The following is a 20,652-nucleotide window of genomic DNA, read 5'->3' on the forward strand; positions in this document are numbered from 1 at the left end:
CTATCTCTTGGAGATAGTGATTTTGTTTACTTCAGATAAATACCCAGAAGTGAGATTGTCCCTCTAGATATTTCTGATGCATCATAGAGTTTGCAATCCACTGACATTGATATAAAACAAGCATTTGCTTATTTCATGACTAAGAAAATGAAGGGAGGGAAGGAGACTGTGTCTTAGTCACTGACCAGTGAGAATAAGAACTGCACATTTCAGTGCAAACTCGATCACTGACTCTGCATGATGCTGCAGAAGTGAAGGGAACCAGGTTTGCTAAAGTAGTTGTGGTGAGAGAAATGTATCGGCCTCAGAAGCTACTGAGGTGGTCCATTCTATCCCAGTACAGTGTAACTAAAAAAAAAAAAAAAAAAAAAAAAAAAAAAAAAAAGAACTGCACATTTCAGAACCTTCCTGGACAAGTGTGAAATCTGTCTCAGGTTGGAGCTCTTCCCATGACTTGGCTGACCCTAGACAAGCAGAGGAATTGCGGTTTTAGATAACTGTGCTGAAGTGGATAGTCTCACCTCCACACTCGATTTAACAAGGTTTTGTCTCTGCTTAGAATTAAATAGTTCACCATCAAAGCCTATGTTCTTTAGTAATTACTTTTTGGGAATTTATAGTTTCCCTCCCCTACGTACCAAAATCTTTCGATTCTAAAAAATAATCATCCTTCCAATGCTTGAGCAAGAAGAAGGAGGAGGAGGAGGAAGAGGAGAAAGAGAAGAAGGAGGAAGAAGAGGAGGAGGGGGAGGAGGAAGAGAAGAAGAGAAAGAAACTCATGGACACAGAAAACAGCGTGGTGATTGCCCAAGGGAGGGTGGGGCAGGGGAGGTGGAGGAGGGGAAGAGGGGGGATAAATGGCGATGGACAGAAACTTCACTTAGGGTGGTAAACACGATACAGTGTACAGATGACGTGTGTGGAATTGTGTACCTGAATACTTTTGTTAATCAGTGTCACCCCAGTAAATTCAATCAAAAAGAAAACAATGATCCTCTCAGTTATCAGGTATGACTCATTGCTTGGTATGAGAAGTGATCCAAATAGAGGTCCCTCTGTGAACAGCAGCAGGGCACCTGTGGCTGAGGGAGACCAAGTGCTGAGGACTACACTGAGTCCAAGGCTCAGAGGTGGGCGATCCTGTGGTTCCCTCTGCCTGCTTCCCACTTCCCCACCTTCCTGCCTCATTTCATTCTATCACAGCAGGAAAGAGAGGTCAGAAGAGATGGTCAGGGCAGATTCCAGAAAGGAAGGGGAGGGCTGAAAGGCGAGCCCAGAAGTGGCCGAGATGTTTGAGAAAGAGAAGTAGGTGAGGCATGAGGATGCCTGTAGGTAGCCCAACTATCCCATCAGCACTGGAATGAACTGCAAGGCTTTGCTCTTCCATGAGTAGTGGACCCCTCTTCAAGAGCACTATTCTAAAAGGGAAAATCAATGGAATCCGCAAGGAGAGCTCTCTCAGCTATAGTACCGTAGAGCTGTGCTCACTGCCCACAGCATCACAAAGTTTGAATGTCTTGCCAGATGACGACTTTGCCTCTCACAGCCGTGTGACATTGGGCAAGTCACCTTCCGCTCTGGACCTCAGAGGTGGAACTAGCAGTTCTCAGCATATTCTTTTGGATCTATGATATTTTACTCCCACCGTCCCCTACCACGGAGGCTTCTTCATAAGATGACAGGGCAGGAGGGCTCCCCGTGAAGATGTCAAAGCCAGCAGTCCTTGGCGAGTTTGAGTGTCAGGCGCTTTGGCTGCAGTTTTATTTTTTTCTATCACACTGATCTGCTTTTTAATCTCCACTGGCCTCAGACCAAGCTCTGTGTGCCATCATTCTGGGATGACCTCCTGATCCTGGGTCTCAGGTGTCTTGTAGCCATCAGGGTTTATTAGTGACATGGTCTGCCCTGGGGATAGCTGCTCGTCCAAACATCACTCCCTCTGGGGCCAGGAGGTCAGTGATGAATAGACCCTTGCCTGTGCTAATGGGTTGATGGAATGGAGTATGTTGCCTTTGGCCTTCTGACTACAGAGTCCCACATCTGTGAGCTAGTCCATCAGTCATGCTAATAGAAGGTTATATCTTGGGTAAGGGCTACAAAACCCCTGGGGCAGATAGCCTCATACCTTGCCTCTTTATGAGCAAAGCAAGTACTGCTAGATACTTCATGTAAGCAGTTTCCAAGAGATGGCTGGTTCCCAGGCCTATTGCAGGAGGGCTGTCTAGGCTATTTAGGTGGAAGCATGTCACTCTTCTGGTTTTTGCGAGAATGCCAGGGAGAGCTGCCAAAATCTTCAGATGCTACCTCTGGCTATTCTTTCCTAGCCTTTCTTATGAGAAAGTGTGTCACTCTGAACGCTGTGATCTTCAGGAGGAAGCAGCTTTGGAAGTCAATGGTCTCCTATGCTACTCTGTGTTAACCTGAATGTGTCTACTTTGGAGTGTCAAGGGCTGCCTGAGACATTTTTGAAATCCCTTTTCCCTTCAGAGCAGATCCAAAGCAGCACTGCAGGAACCTGCATTTAATTACAACCTTTGTCACATTAACTGTTACTCACACATTACTTTTTTCTTCAATGCTGTTCTAAATTCTGAAGTACTTGGCTGAGATGCTTTGTTTTACCCAGCCACGAATGTGTCTTTCAGACAAGACATTTAGAAAACAATTGACATACAACTGTTGTGGCCTTGAAAACAAAAGGAGCAGCACACACAAAGAGAAATATGCAGTCAAATCTGTTGTACAAGATGAGTAAAGCAGGGGTTCCCCTTGTTGAACAGAACAACATGAACTGTTCTGTCATTGTATTAGCTCACTTATTCTGTTCCAAGACATTTCTCAGGACAAAGTGTAAATTAGTTCATTTTAACAATATTCTCTAATTTCTGCCACAGGCATGCATCTCCTAAACTCTAAGTGACCCCGCAAGACTTGCAACGATGGGATAAATGGGCAGTGGCAGCTCATCCTGGGCTAATCCATTGACCCTGTCACCAAGACCCCCCCTTCTTTGACTTCTCAGGAATCCAATAGCATACCTGCCTAGTCTCTCTTCTGTTGCCTCTTCTCTCCTAAGCCCTTCCTTGTTTCACTGTCCTCAGCTTTAATAAACATACCCCTAAAATAAAATTTAAAAAAATAGTGCAAGAATGACTCAGGTTGCCCTAGTTTAAATCCAGCTCCCATCATTTGGGACAGATATTTATCCTTCCTCTGCTATAATTTCCTCATTAAAAATTATAAGTTTGAATTTATTGTGTTTAGAATATAGTAAAATTGGAATTTCTAATTAGTGAAGGAAAATCTTGCCAAAAAAAATAATGCCAGAATAATTAGTTAACTTTTCAATTAAAATATTTTATAGTCTTAAATGTTTTTTAAAAAAGAAAGAATAATAAAGAAGATTAATTTGAAAAATATATTGGGAAGATAACTATATAGGAAATATTTGATAGATTTAATGATATAAAAAATCATGGACAAAACCAAAGGGGAAGAGCTGAGGGAGGGAAGGAGGGAGGGGGCAAGGGAAAGTGGTGGGGGGGAGGCAGAGACAAATGTATTTAAAAATAATAATAATAATAATAAAAGGAAAAAAACTTCTTTCATATTAGTTAAAAAAATTAATCATCAAAAAACAAATTGAAAGGCAAATAATCAGCAGGAAAAAATCTTTTCAATATACTGTGTAGCAAATGGTTGTTATCCCTCTAGAAAGAGCTTTTTTCATTTTTATTGAATTTATTGGGGTGACACTGGTTAACAAAATTATACAGCTTTTAGGTGTACAATTCCACAGCACATCGTCTGTACACTCTTGTGTGTTCACCACCCCAAGTCAAGTCTCCTTCCATCACCATTTATCCTCTCATACCATCTTCCACCTCTCCCCATCTCCCCAAGAATCACCGCACTGTTGTCCATGTCCTTGATAGAAAGAGCCCTTAAAAAGAGAACACAAATGCTCTAATAGAAAATAAACATATACAAGAAAGTCATAATGTAAGTGACACAATTGAAATCTGGGATACTAAATTATAAGAATCAAAAAATGCAAATTAAAAATAAAAGTTATACATTATTTTGTTTCTATTTAATTTGCAATATTTACAAAGAACAATAATAACTTATGTTAGTAGAGATTTGGGGAAATAGGCTTTCTTATACATGACAGATAGGAACATAATTTTAGTACAATTTAAACAAATGTTTATTGAGTACATATGATTACATGCCAAGCACCAGGTCAGACTTGGAGACATAATAGTCAACAAGACTAAGAAGGATCCTACACTATTTTCTTTTTTTATCTTTATTATATTTTACCATTATCATTTAATCCCCTTATACTCCCCTCCCCCCAGCAGTCACCACACTGTTGTCTGTGTCTATGAGTCCTTTTTCCACTTCTTAATGCCCTCAATTTGGCTGTGTGAGATAGAAGGAGAGAGGAAGAACATATAGGTAAAATAAATAGCACATACCTAGTTTATACTAGTACTAATGATATAACAACTTTCAAATTTTACATGCTTGATAGTCCCCACACCTACCACCATTCATCTCCATCAGACTTCCTTCAAGTTGCAGGAAGGGATTCCCAGGAGGATTCTCACATATTCAGAAAAAAAAAGAAGATTTGTCAGTATCTTTCCATTCTATGTCTTTGTTGTTCTCCTTATCCCCTAAATTAGTTGAGCAGCTACTTTACCATTACCCTGGATATAGTGACTATATTCTACACTGCCCACTGAATTCTCTCTGAGGCTCTCAAAGCCATAAAACAGCCAAGAAAGGATCTGTTCCATCTAGGCCTTCTTTGTCTGGAAGAGAAGGGGTGCCTTGTTCTATTAAGAAATATGGACCATCAGATTTCCATACTCATAAAGCATCTGATGCAGGCTTTCTTCCTAGGGTCAATGCCAGAGAAATTAGAGAAGGTAGAGGAAGGTATGGACTCCAGGAACTTTTGAAAAGTGAGAAAACTCCTGAGGTGACTGAAAGTTGTTAAACTGATGTATATGGAGGGCGGGTGAATGGAGGCAGCAGTGAGGCAGCATAGCAAAGGATGAATTAGGTTTACTCTCACTTCACCTTTGAGATGTCCTGACACAATCCTTGCCTGCTTCCCCAACAAGTCAGCAGCAACAGTGGAGGTCACTGATTACAACAGGACACTATCAAAGGTGACAAGTTGAGAAAAAAGAGAAAACATGGAAAAAAGATAATATATATTACAATCCACGACTATAATTCTAGACAATAGTAACTTGATGGGAAAGAGGACTGGAGGAGTGAGGGAACTGGGGGGATATGAGAACATGCCCAAATACTTACTAATTAGTGGAAAATAAAGATACTGTTGAGTTTTTAAACTGATAAAGGTAAATAATTATAAATGATTTTAGGTTAAAGACATATGACAAAAATAGAATGTTTAGCTTTTAAACCATCAGGATAAAACTCTAACTAAAGGAAATCAGGAAAGGGGAAAACAAAAAAACAGAGAATATAAAAATGAAGTACATGAAATAGAATGGCAGAAATAATTCCTATTATTATAGTAATAAATAAAAATAAATATTTTAGACTTATATATTAAAGGACAGAAGTTTTAAGGTTGGACTTAGAAGAAACAAAACAGTATATTATCTGCAAAAGATGCTTAAAACAAAAGATACAGAAAAATGATGGAAAGAGTTATACTCTCCCTCCCCTCCTCCTATTAAGACATCTGTATTTTTGTACTGAACAGACTATCTTTTCCAAAATCAATTATAAAATGCTTCAAAAAACTTGAAACAGGTAAATCTGAAGTAAAAGAAATCTTAACTATCTGACAACAGAGACTATAAATCAAAAATGTCCAAAGGGGTGTCTGGTAAGTGAAACAATAGAACAAGAAAACATCACACTCACATACACATACCCTCAATGTACCCTCAAACTATATCCAGCAACACTAGTAGAACATCAGGAAGACATAGATAAAGCCAAAACTTTAGTTTCCAGTGGGGGCAGAAAGACTATTTTAAAAGATAGTGGTCGGGGGGAGGAGGGGAGGGGAAAGGGGTGGGGGAAGGGCAGAAACAAATGTATTTGGAAAAAATAAATTAATTAATTAAAAAATAAAAGATATTGGTCAAAAAATTTTCCAAACTGTGAAAACATCAAGCTATAAACTCAAGAAGCTCTAAGAACCCTTAGAATACATACAAATAAAACGTATCTCAGTTAAAGTGCTGAAAACAAAGATGAAGAGAAAAATCTTTAAACTCTCACTAATTTTTGGTGGAAACTGATACAACCACTTTAGAAACTTTTGGCAGTTTTTTAAAAAGTAAAACCAAACATATACCTGTATCCCAGCAATTCCATTCTTGGAGAAGTCAAAACATGTGTTCACCAAAAGACTAAGAAAAGAATGATCAAACAGCTTTATTCATAAAAGCCCCAAACTGAAAACAGTCTGGGTCCATTAAGAAGAGAATGAAAAAACAAGCTGATAAATTCATACAATGAAATGCAGCTCTACAATAATGAATAACTAATTTTTACTGGTACTTGTAACACCATGGATGAATCTTAAAAAAAAAAAAATTAAGCTGTGTGAAAGAAGCTTTACACAAAACAGTGTACACTGTATGGTTCCATTATTATGATTTTTTTCACTGTGGCTAAGTTTAGACCATTTGGAAGTTCATATAAATGGAGTCATCAAACCAAAAAACTATAAATAAGTTGAACTCTATTTAAGGATGTACATCCTAAAATATTTATGGGGAGGTGTACTGATGTCACAATTTACGCTAAAATGTACCCAAAATTAGAGAGAGTAATGCATGGAGAGAGGGATGCATAGGTGGGTAGGGATATGATAAAATAAGTATAATAAAGTATTAATGGTAGGCTCTAGATGGTGATATATGTGTTCACTATAAAATTGTAAAAACTGCTCTGTATGTCTGAAAATTTTATAATAAAACACTGGGCAAAAATACCTAAGACTCTTATGGAGGAGATTGTTAAACTTTACTAAAAACATAGACAATTTTATTACTAAATTATAATATTGGCACAAGAACAGACAAAATGGCCAGAAAGAGAGCCTCGTAACAGATCCAGGTACACACATGGATCGTCCCCAATGGCTGCTGCAGCCCCAGAGGTCTCCTGGGGAGGATGAGGAGCTGTCCAGCAGTGGAGGGCGGTGGGGACCGGCTGACTGGATTGGGAGAAGAACGGAATCCCTCTTCAATCCCACACACCAACTGAATGCCAGATGGATGACATTCAAGTTCCAGATGCGGAAATTGAAAACTATAGTATATCTGAAGACCATGCAGTAAACTATTTTGTGACCGAAGACAGGGAAGGACTTCCTACACACAACTTCCAAGTTTCAAAGACTCATCCAGGACTCTCCATTTCCCCATTCTCCTGCTCAGCCCCAGCACCATGACTGCCTTCTCCCCAGTCACATCAGCTCCTGAAAGCAGACATCTGAGACTCAAGTGCCCATCACTTTAATAAACAGACAAAAGTGGAGTTTTTAATTAGCTAAAACACCCTGCTATGTCATTTATATATTTTTAAATCAAATAACAACACCATATGAAAATCATAACATTATATTAAAAAGCCATGGAAGAGTGAACACCAAATGTAAACAACAGAAAGAACAGGCCTGTTTGGGTAGTAAGATCATGTATGTGTTATTAGTTTTTACCTGTGTGATTTTATATATTGGACAAACTCTCTGTATTGAACGGTACCTTTGTAGTTAGGGGAAAACCTTGTTTCTCCAAATGGTCCTGGTGAAATGGGAACATTGTTTTGATTGGGTGTATGACCACATTGTACTAGAGAAAAAAAGAAGTTGCTGGTAGGCTGAGCCCATACAAAATGAAGCACTGAGTTTTAACTTCATTTTTATGCTGAATGCTCTAGAACCTCATGCTGAACACTCAGTAAGTACTGAATTGACTTTATGACCCTGAAATCATATCTACTAGGACTGCAAAAGAATGAACCTGCGTGAAAGTATGCACATTTATTTTTAAGTCCAGCAAATATACATGTGCATGCACACACACTCACTCACACACACACACCCTTCTGGATTCAGGAAGGTCTATGAGTCTGTCCTGGTGATCCACTGATTTTGAGTTTTGCAAGGGCTTCTATTTTCATCAGTCTCTCATTCAGTCCATTTGCTCCTGAGGAGGGCAAAAGAGGCTCAGTCCACTGAATTGAGAACAGTTCTCTTCTTAGACTGCTTTTAAAGGATAATACTCCTTAAATAAATACATTCATATATTTTTACTGAAAATATTAAGTGTCAACTATGGATTTGCAACTATAAGATTTCATGTTTTTTATTTTTCAATAGCTTTTTATTGTATTTTTTGCATTACCATTTATCCCCCTTATTCCTTTCCACCTCCACCCAGCATGCCACCCTGCAATCACCATACTGTTGTCCATGTCCATGAGTTCTTCCTTTTTTTTGTTCAATCCTTCCACCCCTCAACTCCCTCCCCCAGAGCTGTCACCTGGCTCTCTATGAGTCTGTCTCTATTTTGCTTGTTAGCTCAGTTTGTTGATTAGATTTCACATATGAGTGAAACCATATGGTAGTTTAAAGATTCTTCTTATCAGCTGTGAAATCTGATGAGCCACTTCCAAATCAATGATGATGTGGTTAACATTGGTATAAAATATGCTAAGACTGAGGTTCACCATTATTTCTGGAGGTTGTGTGAATCAAGATCAGTCTATACCCTGATGAGAGCTGTTTGTTAATGACTTTGTTTTTTAATTTGGATTGGTATCCTTAGGATTCTGCATTTGGAAGTGAAGTCATATATGCAGAGAAGAGAAGAGAACTAGAAGGAACAGAATTTGATCTATAATTCTGGAACAATTTGGCAAGACTCAGTATTTCTCTATATTAACCAAGAATGTATTTGACATCTACTTTAAAACAAGCACTGTACTAGGCTCTGGCATTTCAGGAACATCCTTGGCCTCCCTTTATCTTTCCTCCACCCTTCTCCTCCTTACTCCATCTCACTCTTATTTCTTATCTTCTGCAATTACTTAACTAAGAAACTTCAATCTGGTACCTGTTTCCCCGTTTTAATTGGTCTGAGGTATAAATGGTGCTCCTTTCCCTTGTTTCCAGGAGCATGGAATCTAGCTAATGTGAGATGTGCATGCAAACAAATGCAAAGTCAAGTCCCCATACTGAAAAAGCCTGATGGTATTAAATTACAAAATGGAAGAGATGCTGCAAGATAGCAGTGAGAAGCAGGTGAAAATGAATAGATGGTCTGTAGACAGCCGAAAGAAAAAGATCACTTTTGGCAGGGGAAGGCTTTTCACTCTCTAGCCAGTTAAACAAATGACCATTATTGAGCAACTATAAAGAGACAGAGAAATTGTGTTTACTTGAAATGGGCTATTTGAAATGCTTAGATGGGGTTAGATCTTAAGTGGAATATGAAGGAAGGTTTCTTGCAAGGTGGAGGTGAAGAGGGCAGGATGTAGTATAGCTGGGGCAGGTGCTTGGCAATCTGATGGGGACAGAAGTTCCTGCAGAGCAATGAGAGAGAAAGGTGGGTTATCTGTCTGACTCTTTTGTCCCAGTAAATGTGACAGAATTTGGACAGGAGCCCAGAGGACTACACTGGAACAACTCATTTAAAATACGGTATCAGCGCATACCTGGCAGGCAGTGTTTTCAGAGTGTCTGTGACTGGCTCCTTCCCTGGACCCACCTTACTCAGTCATCAGAAATACGGGGACAATAAATCTAAAGAGATCTGTGTCTGGAGCACAATGAATGAGGCCAAGCCTATTTCATTGGGTGTCTATTGGACTCAAAGTTTAAACAGAACTAATCACCAAATCAATGTTGTAATTGAGTCATATGTTTTGCATCATTTTTCAATATTTGATGGAAATTTAAGAAAAATTAGCCAACAGAAAGTATGCAACAATATATTTTCTCCATGACTATACCTTAAACCTTTTATTCTAGAAAACCTAAGGGTAGTTTCTGGAAGCTGTTCAGCAACCATGGCTGCCTAAAGAAGTTTACTAAATCTCCCTGGTGTTCTATCTGACACGCCTATCTTAGTAATCTAGTCTTTCATAAAATGTCTAATTTCTAAAATTGAATTTTAAGAAGTCATATAAAAATTATCTGGAGACTTACTTAGAATATTTTATGGCCTTTAGGTAAACTGAAAAATCAGCAATCACAAAAATACTATGGGAAGTTTTCCAAGTAAGTTATGTAGAAGCTACTGAATACCAATAAGTGACCTTCAAAGTACATGTGTAAATAGATACGGCTACTTCGCAGAAACAGAGCAGCACCATGAACTTGTAATTGGCAAGGGAAGTTGAGACCCTGTCCCAACCTGCACTGACAAATCTTCCCACGTACAATCAAATCCCTCCAAGTTGTAATGGCAAGTGCCTCACCCACAGAAGATCCTACAGCTAATCAATCATGGTACCCTTTCTGCTGAGTCTGAATGCAACCTCAGAATCCTTCTCAATATAAAGTGTCAACAGGCAGTACCCACTTACATGAGTTGTTACATGAGATGAGATCTATTTGCATTCCTGACATGAATTCATACCTACATGATATGCAGATAGTATATAGACAAAGTACAACATGGAATAAAAGAACTCAATTACCCTCTGGAAAATGGCATTCCAAGCCTAGTGTCACTCATTTCTTCATTCACACATTGGACAAATATCTGCAGAGGACCTACCAAGTGCTGAGCATCCAGAAATGAAGAAGAAAGACTTGGTACCCGTCCCCTTGAAGCTTATATTTTAATATAAGCATTCTTGTTATTCTCAACATACACACATAATTGTAAATGAAATAACATTCAATATTTAAAGGTAAAAACTGTATGCACAACCTAGTGATGGGATGGAGTGTTGGGGAGATTCATTAGGTTGAATCATATAAATTTGGCCATTATTATAGATCAAGAATGGTCAAATATCAGTGATTTCATACAGTCTAACTTATTATTTAATAAAACGGTCAGGAATTACATTTCTTTGGATATAGCACTTGAGCTGATTACCCAGCAATAGGAAGGTGTGAGCATGCAAACACCTGGAATGGAGCTTTCCAAACAAAAGGAGAGCAAGTGTGAAGGCACACAAGCAGGAATACACAGGCTGAAGGGACAGAAGGGCCAAATGTCTGAGTCACAGTTAAACAAAGAGAGACGACTAAGAGGCATGGTTGACGAGATGGACAGAGGCGGAGGCAGAAAGGCTTAGGGGAGGAGTGTGGACTTTCTTCTGTTTGCAGTGGAGGATTTCGGCAGGGGAGTCGTATGATCTAACAAAGGCAAATTTCAAAAGGTCATTCTGGCTCCTGGATGGGAAATAGGTGAGAAAGGGTGAAAGCAGGAAGATGGTTCAAAAGGATACGCGGTAGTCCAGACAAGGAACAACAGTGTCTGAACTAGGGTGGCAGCCAAGAGGAAAGTCAGCATGGCTGACTCCAGAGACATTTTTGAAGGTACAGCTGACTAGCCTTACGATAGTAATAATTACACCAGTACTAATCAGAAGCTCCACAATGATTGTTGTCTCTAGAATACCTGCTATGTGCCAAGCCTGGTCCTAAACACCTGGCACACAATCTTTATTTTAATTCACAAAAAGTTTATAGAGTAGATACTATTATTAGCCACACTCTGCAGATGAGAAAACAACTCAGAAAAGTGAATAGATTGTCCAAGAATATTTGGTTACTACATGGTGGAACTGGAGTACAAAAGAAATGGGTCTGATTTCCAAGGCAGAGCTCAAACTATCCTAAGTTCTCCAGAAGTCCACAGAGTGGTAAACATTTGTAATGGATGCATAAGTGAAGAGAAGGAGCTCAGGGAGATTTCCACATAAGGCCTTCTAGAAGTGAAGAAGGGATGGAGGAAAGGAGAGGCAGGAAGTAAAATAAGATCTTTGGTCAATGATAGCTAACTAAGCACCAAGATGTTTCTTTTCTTAACCAATGCTTTCCCACCCTATAAACATGCACTGATTTGCCAACCAAGGGAGCGTATCCTTCATTCAGATATAGCCTCTTACCCTGTCCTCAGCTGGGCCATTTTCTATAAGGCTATAAAATTTAAACATACCCAAACATGATATTTAGTCTTTCCTAGTTTCATCAGTTTTCAGGAAGCCATACTAAATTTTAAATAAAGTCCACTATCACCACCAATGACACTTTTCAATGCATCCAGTTGACTTGCCTTAAATCCTTTTTGGCCCTTGCACACTTCCGGTAGATTGGACATTCTGAATGAGTATGTTTCTTCATTCAATGAGATAAATATTTTGAATGTGAGTCTGTGATAAGAAATATAAATGAGGAAAAAAACCCACTTGAAATGGTAAGTATAGTTGCAAAGATAGTGGAGCCAATTTATCAAACAGAACAGTTTGTTTTGCATTAAAAAAATGAGCAGAGCTCTTTTTCATCAGAGGCTTTAAGCCTTCTGAGGGGAAAGTGGGGCTGCAAACAGTGAGAGATGCTGAAAGTAGCTGTGGCTAAATAGGCAGGAAGTCTATACCTGCCCACTGTGTAGAAAGGCCTGTAAGAGCCCTTTCTTCTCCCTTTTTCATCTTTCTCACTAATTTAATTTTGAATTTAAAGGGCACATTACAGTCTGCTGTCCATAATCCATCACTAGATTCTCTCTCAGGTGAGTTACTTGTTGTCACCTGCCCTGCCCTTTCCAGGAACCCACAGTAGGTCCTGGCTTGGGGGTGGGGACACTAAGCGAGGCTTGTGTTAGTACCTGAGCGTGCCCTTAACTGTATTCATGGTCTATGTAATGCATCCAGATATTTCTCTCTTTTGAGTAACTGGTGTCCTTTTCCTTCAATAAGAATGACACTCAAGAGTTATATTCAGATGTAACTATATATAACACTTCTTTTAGCATCTAATTGCAAGCCTAGTGAGTCTACTGGGGTTAGAAAAAAACTGCTTTGTTAAGTTGCTTCTCTGTTGGTATTCCAGATAAAGCTTACTTATATGAACAATAATGTGATTATCTTCCTATCAAGACTCCAGGTTCCATATTTTACTTGTTCACATCACACAGCAAAATTAATTAACTCACAGCATTCAGAGGTCTGGGAACTTCATGAGTCAAGGGTCATGGAGAATCTGGGTAAACCTTAATTATAATGAAATGTTAACAGCTAATTATACATCTGAACATGGAAGATCAATATGACACTGCAGAGCCTCATTCTCTAATTGCCTAGTGGAGCCGCAAAACACTTCGTGAATGAAAAAGGTGATGCACAAACCTGACTGCTGGAAAAGGAGCCAGGAGACCCCGGCTGGGTGGCTTAGTTGGTTGGGTGTTATCCCACAAAGCAAAAGGCCTCCAGTTCCATTCCTGGTCAGGGCACTTGCCTGGGTTGCAGGGTTGGCTCCCAGTCAGGTTGCGTATAGGGTTTGACTGATGAATCACATCAGTGTTTCTCACATCAATGTCTCTCCCATCTCTCTAAAAAATTAAATAAATACATGAGTAATTTTCTGAAGCAGGCAGGAGGCAGAAGGCAGCAAGGGCTGTTGAGCAATGTGAGTTTTTACCTTCATTCTACTTGGGCAAGTCACCCATCTACTCGGTATCAAATTCTTCATGTCTAAGAAAGAGGAATTGGTTTGGTGGTCACAACCATCAATTACAATCATACTGCAGTGAGACATTCACCTTTTATATCCCAGACCATAAGTGATTGTTAATAATGAGGCTTTTCTTTGAGTTGTCTATGCTGTTTATAAAATCAACATGATATTTTAAGTCTGCATTCATAGAAGGATATTCCTTCTTTTATTTGAAAAAGGATTGAAGTGGAGGTGGTACCATGACATTAATCCCAAATCAAGCCTCTTCACACAGGTAATTGGTACCAATTTGCCTCACAAACTCTTTTAAGCACAGGGGCATAGAGTACAGAGAGATTGCTCTGGTACCCATGATCCTTTTATAACAATAGGTACCTGCTTTCAGCCTGGAGTCAGCTCTAATATGTAGTGTTATAAATGCATGAGTCTGTGGTAAAGGTCTATTGCTTCTAACTGAAGGATGCTATTTTCATAATAATGCTCAGCTTATTTCAAAGTCTCTGAATAAGATGGACCATTCCAATAAAGCTTGCACGGGTGGATGTACACCAGAACCACCCTGAATCTCAGTTCTAGATTGAACTTCATATTATCAGTAAGAGTGGGCTCTCCACTAAAACAGACAACCTTCAAATCTAAATGTCTTCTTCAACAAAGTTTATTTCTTATTCCTTTCACTGTCCCATGCATGGCAGCAGTAGGGCTCTAGGGTGCTTCATGAGGAAACCAAACTCCTTCCACCTTGTGCCCCTACTATCCCCTAGAACAGGGCTTCTCAGGCTCAGCACAATTGCCCTGACTGGTATGGCTCCATTGGTTGGAACATATCCCTGCAAAGAAAAGGTCACTTGTTCAATTCCTGGTCAGAACATTTGTGTGGGTTATGGGTTTGGTCTTGGTCAGAGTGCGTTCGGAGGCAACCAACTGATGTTTCTCTCTCACATTGATGTTTCTCTCCCTCACTTCCTCTCTCTAAAAATAAATAAATAAAATCTTTAAAAAGAAAGGCAAAATTCAGCACTATTGATATTTTGGGCTAGACCTTTTTTGTCATTGGAGCCATGTCATGCATTATAAGATTTTTAGCAGCATCCCTAGTCTTGACCCACTACATATTAGTAACATCCCTCAGTTATAAAAATCTGAAATGTCTCCAGCTATTGTCAAATGTCACCCGAGGGTCCAAAGCCCTTACTACCATCCCAAACCCTTCTTCCCCCACCCTTGGTTAAGAACCATTGCCCTAGGACTTGGGAGTTCTCCACTAGGGTCTCTACATTTAGCCCGCTAATAAAAGAAAAGAGATTCCTGAGTGGTTGTGGCTCAGTTGGTCAGGTGTTGTTCCTGAAAAGAAAGGGTTGCCAGTTTGATTCCTGGTTAGAGCATATGCCTAGGTTGTGGATTCATTCCCCTGTCAGGGCATGTGAGAGGCAACTGATTGATGTTTCTCTCTTACATGGATGTTTCTCTCCTTCTCCCTCCCTTCCTCTCTCTCTGAAATAAAAAAATATAAAAATATAAAAATAATTTAAAGACAAAGAAAAGAGAGAAGACCCATCCACTCATAGATTCCTCAGCCCTAAGTGACAGGCACCACTATGGGCTCACATTTCACTGGTAAGAACTAATCACATGTCCCCACCTAGAATCAAGGATGCTGGAGATATCTCCTAGCTGAATGCTCAGGAAGTAAAGGATTACTGAAATCTGATGAGTGCTTGTTGTCTCTGCCATACAATGTCTACTAGAGAGCATTATAGAGAGGAAGGGGAATGTGGAACAGGGAGAAACTTCTTAACAGACAGGTGTTCCCAGATTTCCTCTTCACTGTGAATTTTGTTCATTCAGTTCCTTCCGTTCATCCTCTTCATGAAGGTTTTCATCCTGGCTACCTGGTTTTTTTTTTTGTCTTTCAAGATGCAAAACTGAGGGAAAAGAAAAAAAGGCTAGAAGAAGAGGAAATAGGTAGTCTAAGACTATGGGAAAAGTTTTAAGTTGAGCTTTGCAGGAGGAGCTTTTAGGAAGAGTAAGGAAAAGAGAGGTTGGAGTACTATGATATATAAAGAAAGTAAATGTGAGAGAAAAAGAGAATTAAAAAATGAATTAAAAATGGAACTGCCCTTTGGCCCAATGATTCCACTGCTGGGAAAATACCCTAAGAATCCCAAAACACCAATTCAAAAGAACTCATGCACCCCTATGTTCATAGCAGCACTATTTACATTAGCCAAGTGATGGAAATAGCCTAAGTGCCCATCAGTAGATGAATGGATTAAAAAACTGTGGTATGTTTACACAATGGAATATTACACAGCAGAAATAAAGAAGAAGGGAGTGGACACTTCATGATCACATGGATAGAAGTAGAGACTATTATGCTAAGTGAAATAAGCCAGTCAATGAAAGACAAATACCATATGATCTCACTTATAAGAGGAATCTATGAACAAAATAAACTAATGAGCAAACTAGAACCAGAGACATGGAAAAAGGAAACAGACTGACAGTGGCCAGAGGAAAGGGATGGGGGGGTGGTGGAAAGAAGAGGAAGGGACTAGTCAAAGAACATGTATGAATGACCCATGGACATGGACAACGGTGTGGGTATGGAATGTGGGAGTCCGGGGGGTAGGTTTGATGGAGGAGGGCAAAGGGGGGGAAATTGGGACAATCGTAATAGAATAATTAAGGTTAAGATACATGTAGATAGTGAAAGATTTCTATTAGTCAAGTAGACGAATAACAAGGAAGAATTGTTCCATGATTGTAAACAAATACGCATTTCCCTCAAGTTTCTTTATCCAAAGGAAACCAAGAACTTGGTAACAAGCATGTAAGGATCTATATTACATGCTTTGTAACAAGCATGTAAAGACATATTGGAAAATGAAGTTGAATTTTAGTGATCAAGAAAAATAAGTGTACAGGACCTAGAAAGTGAGAAGACTAATACTCCTCAAACTTTACAATGTATGGATGCATATGACATGAATCTTATTAAAATGAAGATTCTGATTCAGTGTCTCAGATGAGTCCTAAGGTTCTGCATTTCTAATGAGTTCCTGGATTATGTAGATGCTGCATGATTTCAGTAGCAAGGAAGTAGTAAAACATGTGTTTGAAATATATGCATGGAGCTGATCCTGGTGGAAACGGTTTTTTGCCCGAAAGGACTCAAAAACTCTTATGCTTTTAAGAACTAGCAGGTATCTTCACCTTTTATACAATTTTTCTGTGTGTTAGAGGTGGTCCCACAATTTATGAACATCTGAGCTTGAAGGTATTTAAAGGTGAAAGGGAAGGGGAACTGGCTGCAGAGTCTCCAGGTAGACTGTAGAGCAGTGTAGAGCAACACAGCATTTTTATGAATAAGTACCACAAGAAAACATTCTAAGATTTTCTCTTTCCCAGGAATAACAGGCATCAGTCCATTACAGTGAGATGACAGTGCTGCTGGACAAGTCCATCTGCTTCCAGCCTCCCTGGCATGCGTCTTCACCAAGCTGTCTGTGTAAGACCCTGACAACATAACTAATACTCGACATTGCTAGTCCTCTACCTCAATTTCTTGCATCACTAGGACCTGAAATTTTGAATATTTGCCTTTGAGTGAAAAAATGTGCACTTCATCTCTAATGTCTTCATCACTGAAAAGAATTTCAAATAGTTAGAATTATTAACAGCTATGACTATTTGCTCAGGTTAACTCTTCATTTATAAAAATGTTAACACCAAATTCTATTTAGTTCCAAGACATTAGGAAATAAACATTGATATTCTTGGGATATTTTCCCAGGTGGACTCTGAAATTGTCCATATTCAGAACTACTAAAAGAATTTCATTCATAAATATTATACTTGCTAACATGCCAGCCCTTTATTTGCCTTTTAATAGCAGAGGTGATGATTCCTATTTCCTCATCCTATGCTAATAACTAATTCATATGTGGTGGTGATAAATTGCAATGATTTTTGTTTATATGCACTTCTGCTGCTCAAGTGTCCCTCTTAACTTATTTTCAGGCAATGACAATTGCTTGGACAATTCAGATGAGATAATATCATTGCCGCTTACCAGTATTCAATGGCACTCAAAAATGTCTTATAAAATCAACAGAAAAATAAAAATAAATCTTAAAAAGCCCCATTAAGAATAGGACTTCAGCACAAAGGTGCTTTGTGGAAACAGAAAGGTAGCCCCAATATAAGTAGTGAGAAACTTTGGAAGCAGGACAGCTCCTCTTCATGCTCTGAGAACGTTCCATCCATGTTCCGTGGCAGTCACCCAAACAAGCAGAGACTATGTATATGCCAAAGATTCAAACAGTCACAGAAGGGGCATAAAACACAGAAATTTGTTAAGTCATTCTGCTTCTCCTCATTTCTCCTTTGATTGCCTTAGAAAATATAAATTTGTGATGATTCTAGGCTTCCCAACTAGGGTTCACAAAAAAAGGTTTCAGGTTTGAGATGATTCCTATTTCTATGCATAGGGGAAAATCACAGAAAATCTAGTTCATGTCCGTTTAACCAGCACTTAGAGAACCTTAGGTTTGTGGTCAAATTGCAGTATTATTGATAGTTTGGAGTTGTAGCTACCAAATCACACTGATATTTTTGCTAGCTATCTACTTTTATGTTAATAACATTTAATGTACACTTTAGGATACAGGCATCTAGATCTATGATGATTATTTAAATAAGTTCATGAATTTTTAAATCAATTTTGATATTATCATAGAGAAATAATTACAACTTCTTTTTAAAAACTAAAAAAAAAAGTATCCGTATCTATTTAGATCCCTAGGAAAAAAAAATCAATCCCAGGATTTTGTAGGAGCTTTAGCTTTTGTATGTACATATACAATTTAATTTCAGAAATAAAATATTGTTTTATTTGTTTTCAGAATGCACATATGGAGAGAGTAACATTGGGGCATTATCAGGACAAAATAAGAAACAAGAAAATCTTCTGATGAATATAGATAAAGATATAAGCTCTCCAACTTCTGGACAAATTCATTTTTTATAACCAGGTAAAACCCAAAGGAATGTACATGCTACAAGATGTCCCTCAAGATGTTGTAATGCAATTCCAAATCTTCAGGAAACTTGGGGTTTTGATTTCCAAAGGATTTTTCTATCCAATAAATAAATGAGAGAGAGAGAGGAAAAAATGAAGAGAAAGAAAAATATATATGTATATGTATGTGTGTGTGAATATATACATATATATATATTTCAATTTCAGCAAGTTTAGGAAAAGTTATAAGGAAAGAGAAATACAAGTAATTTGCAAAACAACCAGCTTTATGAGTTTTGTGATTACATTTTAATGATGGTTACTTCTAGTGTTTTCTATTTATTCCAATCTACTATCTTTCCCACCCTATTTCAGAAAGCCATTTAATAATAACAATAAATAATGTTAGGTCCCTTTACTCTCCCAATTCTGTATTTAATGTTAGAACCCTTTACTTTCCTAATTCTGCACTTCCCTGTCTTCAATAAGAAGTTGGGACCTGATAATCTCAACAAGTCTGAAATTGTATTTAGGTTAGGAGCTAAAGATAGAGAGAAGAGGAGAGAAAACGTAATTCCTATCTTTAAAATGATTATGCTTCCCTTGGTGTAGAATAACAGCCTCTCAGTGCTCTGGATGAAGAACGGGTCGGGGGGAGGCGGACATGCCCCTGACCCTTATGGAGCTGCCATAAGCTCCCAGTTCTCAGACACTGGCATCCTAATGTAGAGCATTATGAAATATTTATTGCATTTTTATGGTGCTCTTCTAGGTGGCAAGGAGGTAACTTCAAGGAGTATACAATCCAAAGAGAGGCACATAAAATATTTAACTTTTTTAAAACACCTCTAAGATTTTAACCATAAAGAAAAAAAAATGTTTAAGGAAACTTTTTTTATGCAGGCCGTGAGTTTCTTATTTCTTCTGGCTGATTCTAGATTATTTTCAGCTAGTGCTTTCTAAATACCTCCACCGTGCACAGTCCTTCAAGGTTGTGTGGGGACTGTGAACCAAGAGGAGGTGCAGATTTCTTCCTTGAGGTTTAATAGATGTTCCCAAAGCTCCACCTGGATCAAGTCACCCCTGTTTAAGGCTTTAGGGCTCTCTTCTGCCTGTAGGAAAAAACCTGAACTCTGTTATGAACCTGGCCTAAAAGAAGCTGGATGATGGATCCACATAGGCTCTCAAGACTCCATTTCCCTCCCGGATGGTGGGCACTGTCAAGCAGGAAGACAGCGTGTTGGGTTTAGAGCTCAGAAGACCTGAGCTCTGGCTTGTCCTGCTCATAGACCTGTGATTAACTCAAGTGAGCCCACCTCCCTGAGTCTCATCTTCCCAGTTGGGAGAATTGAAAAAATCTGGAAGGGCATTAGGTCTGTAACAGATGAGAGGTGTATGATCTCCACAGATGAGAACCCCATCAGACCAAAAGCTATATAATATGCTTCCTCTCTAGGACTACTGTGACCAGAGGGTTGTGTTCAGTGGTGCTGGCCCCTGGTACCTAGAGCTATTAGGGAGGATGGCTCCCTTGTCCCTCTAAAATCCTTCTCAGGGCATTTAAAAATAGAAGGGAGAACATTTGTGGCTGATTTCCAAGAGAAAACATAGCATTTATTATCTGGAAGACAAAACAGCAGAACATCAAGTCCTTTCGTCAGCCACTGCATACCTTTTAAGCCAGCAAACTTGGGCTCTGGAGCCAGGAGTGATTGTGAATTTGTGCCAGTCTAGTCATTGTTTGTACGGTGGATTATTCCCCTATTCAGATAGATGTCATGTAGACCTAGTCAATACGATTTACAATGAAGTTTTGAAATCCCCTTATGGATTTGAATGGGGTTGGAAAAGGAATGAGAGCAGAGCATGGACATCCTTCTCTGAGTTTGTTTTGAGGTCTAGATTTTGAGATGGGGCCAACATG

The 20,652-nt window shown here is 38.9% G+C and overlaps 1 non-coding gene across 1 annotated transcript; it reads left to right on the forward strand.

Annotated features, from left to right (window-relative positions):
* Positions 1-212: 212 nt before the first annotated feature.
* Positions 213-345, forward strand: LOC129081833 (small nucleolar RNA SNORA66). The gene has a single exon (XR_008530348.1). It is a non-coding gene; the product is annotated as a small nucleolar RNA SNORA66 (small nucleolar RNA).
* Positions 346-20,652: the final 20,307 nt, after the last annotated feature.

The sequence above is a fragment of the Pteronotus mesoamericanus genome, unplaced genomic scaffold (assembly GCF_021234165.1).
Source record: "Pteronotus mesoamericanus isolate MK-2021 breed Mesoamerican mustached bat unplaced genomic scaffold, CSHL_Meso_final scaffold_118, whole genome shotgun sequence".
NCBI classification, from domain to species: Eukaryota; Metazoa; Chordata; class Mammalia; order Chiroptera; family Mormoopidae; genus Pteronotus; species Pteronotus mesoamericanus.